This window comes from Arachis duranensis, chromosome 9 (genome assembly GCF_000817695.3).
Source record: "Arachis duranensis cultivar V14167 chromosome 9, aradu.V14167.gnm2.J7QH, whole genome shotgun sequence".
Classification (NCBI taxonomy): domain Eukaryota; kingdom Viridiplantae; phylum Streptophyta; class Magnoliopsida; order Fabales; family Fabaceae; genus Arachis; species Arachis duranensis.
In genome coordinates this window covers 13,333,916-13,337,464 of record NC_029780.3, presented here as the reverse complement: position 1 = coordinate 13,337,464, position 3,549 = coordinate 13,333,916, and the positions used below count along the sequence as shown (strand labels likewise).

The 3,549-nt window shown below is 26.5% G+C and overlaps 1 protein-coding gene across 1 annotated transcript in view; it reads left to right on the top strand.

Annotated features, from left to right (window-relative positions):
* LOC107464753 (seed linoleate 9S-lipoxygenase) overlaps positions 1-3,549 on the top strand; it is a 59,321-nt gene that overhangs the window by 6,964 nt on the left and 48,808 nt on the right. The gene's annotated exons all lie outside the window — the stretch shown is intronic.

Genomic DNA, 3,549 nt, shown 5'->3' with positions numbered 1-3,549 from the left:
CACGTCAAGTTAGACAAAGTTGCTACGAATAAATGCTTAATTTAGATATTTTTATTAAAGAAAAAAGTTTGGTAATAAAAAAATTTCAGTCATAATTAGTCAAAATTTTTTATAATATACTTCATTTATATTATTTAATAACAGTTTTATTTTTTAACTCACTGTCTTATCATTTTACTTATTATATTTTTATCAACTCCACTTATTAATAATATTAATTATAATATTATATTTCTTACTATTAGACATTCTTATAATCAATATTTAATATTCCTTTTTATAATTTGATTTTTATATTTAAGAATAAAATAAAAATAATTATATGACATTAATTGTCCTAAAACACACCTAATAGCATATATAGTTCTTCTGGTATGTTCATATAAAGATTAATAATAATAATTAATAACGGTTATAATTTATCATTGTAATTGATTCTTACTTTATTCTTTCGCCTAATAGAAATACGATAATATCACATAAATTTAATAATTGTAATTGATTATTATCATATACGCTTTTTTATTTTATTATTATTATCATTATCGTTTTTTATTGTAATTAATTTTCTATTCTTGTTAAGTCATTTATCATCATTCAATGGAGAGATACAAAATCTACTACTCTAATATGATTTTGTTTCTGTTAATTCAATTATTTTCATTCAAAATTTACAACTCTAATACCATTGCAAGCACAATTAGAATAGGTCAAGAAATTTTATAAGAAATCATCTTTATCATTATAAATAGTATGACATTTGAATTCGACCTTAATACGGTACCTATGATGGAAAGTGTTGAAAAATTTGAACAACAAATGGACTCACCCGACGAGGTTATTGCCAGTCAATCAATTTTTGAGAATATGAAAACTACTCTAGCTTTGATGAGGTATGATAAAAACTGTTTTAATTTTTTTATTTTTATGTGCATTTATAATTATATTGTTCATACACATAACATTCATACGTTTATATACATAACATCCATAATTACATACAACTAACATCTATAAATTAAATTCATGTTTATTAGATATTGCATCCATACACATATCATTTTCTAGTTATTGCATAAGTAATTATAAAATTAACACATATTTTTAAATTTTATCATAATTGAATTTAAAAAAATATCAAATCCTTAAATTAATTTATTCAATTAATAAATTTACTCATAACATCTATAAATTCATACACATAACATCCATTATTTCATGTTAATAACATGCATAATTTATACTCATAATATTCATAATTTTATACCTATATGATGTCTATAATTAATAAATTTTTATAATTAATATTATCAAATTTTAAATAATACGTCTTATTGTATTTTTCAAATTATCTCATATGTGCACTAATAGGTCATAATTTTAATTATTTTAATATTTTTATTTAATATTCATATGTATGCTTATTTATTGATTTTAATATAACAAGTTAATAAATATTTTTAAAAATTTATTTTTTAATTTTTGTTTATATTTTATGTTTTATTTTTTAATAGTCTGTATGTAAAATATAAGTTGTATAGTAGAAGTTGTTAAAAATTTTTAATTTAATTTTCATAATTTTTGCAGAGAAATATTGCATTTTAATGGATAATAATATAATTGAGAGATGCTACGAATTTGATTTGGGAAAAACTGAAATTAATTTTGGAAAGAACATTAATAACTCTAAACATGCAGTAAAATAATAGGTGATAAGAATGATAAGTGCTAAAAAAATGTATGTCACTTACTTATCAAAAGAATAAAAAATTTTATATAACATTTTTATATTATAATTATTTTTTGGTTATCAACCATCACCCTAAAAGAAAATACCATTTAATAAGAGGAAGCTAATTACAGTTAGCCCATGAAAATGGTGTAAATAAAAAAGAAACCACTTTAATAGGGGCACCTCTCCCTCTCCTCTATATTTCTCTCCTTGTTTGGTGTACACAAGTTTTTTTTTCCCAAAAAATACATAAATTTTGTTATAGTAAATACGTAAATATTTTAAATGTAAATACACTAAAAAAACATAAAAAGTAAACGCAAAAAAATTTGAAGAGAAATATAAAAAAATATAGAAAACATTTTACGATTAGAAAGATAATGAGAAGAAATAATAAATTATTTATATAAATTTTAATATTTTTTATGCTGATAAGAATTTAATTACAAAATTAAAAATAGTGTAAGAATTGATTTATAAAAAAATATAAGAATCTAAATATAAATTTAATAAAATTATAAAGACAAATAATTAAACGTAATAATTATTCCAAAAAAATAGAAAATGTAATTGTTCAGATATGACTTTATTTGATATGAATCTTAGAAAGACAATGAAAAAAATAATAAATTATTATTTTTATTCACAAATATTTAAATTACTAACAAAATTATTTATTAAAAAACAAAATTAATATAGTACACACTAAAGATGATTTCATTTGATAAAAATACTTAAAAAAATAGAGTCTGGGGCGTCATCTCAATGCTCGCTACGTAACCTATATTAAATGGCACCCCTCCAAAAGACTGGGTCAAAGTCAATACGAATGGAGCAGCCAACAACAATCCTGATAAAACTGGGTGTGGTAGCGTAATTCAAAATAGTGAGGGTAATGGGTGATAGGTGGTGCACGAAATTGCAATCACACCTTTGCAACTCCGCACAACTAACCAGCAAGTGCACTGGGTCGTCCAAGTAATACCTTACGTGAGCAAGGGTCGATCCCACGGAGATTGTCGGCTTGAAGCAAGCTATGGTTATCTTGTAAATCTTAGTCAGGATATCAGAAATTATCAGGATTGATTGTGAAAAAGAACAAAAGAACATGAAATGATTACTTGTTTTGCAGTAATGGAGAATAGGTTGAGGTTTTGGAGATGCTCTGTCCTCTGAATCTCTGCTTTCCCACTGTCTTCTTCATCAAACACGCAAGGTTCCTTCCATGGCAAGCTGTATGTAGGGTTTCACCGTTGTCAATGGCTACCTCCCATCCTCTCAGTGAAAATGTTCCTATGCTCTGTCACAGCATGGCTAATCATCTGTCGGTTCTCGGTCAGGCCGGAATAGAATCCAGTGATTCTTTTGCGTCTGTCACTAACGCCCCGCCTTCAGGAGTTTGAAGCACGTCACAGTCATTCAATCATTGAATCCTACTCAGAATACCACAGACAAGGTTTAGACCTTCCGGATTCTCTTGAATGCCGCCATCAGTTCTAGCTTATACCACAAAGATTCTGGTTAAAGAATCCAAGAGATAACTACTTAATCTAAGGTAGAACGGAGGTGGTTGTCAGGCACACGTTCATAGTTGAGAATGATGATGATTGTCACGGATCATCACATTCATCCGGGTTAAGAACAAGTATTATCTTAGAATGAAAGCAAGCATGATTGAATAAAAAACAGTAGTAATTGCATTAATCCATCAAGACACAGCAGAGCTCCTCACCCCCAACCATGGGGTGTAGAGACTCATGCCGTGGAAAGTACACAAAGAAAACATGTAAAGTGTCATGAGGTACTGATACAATGTC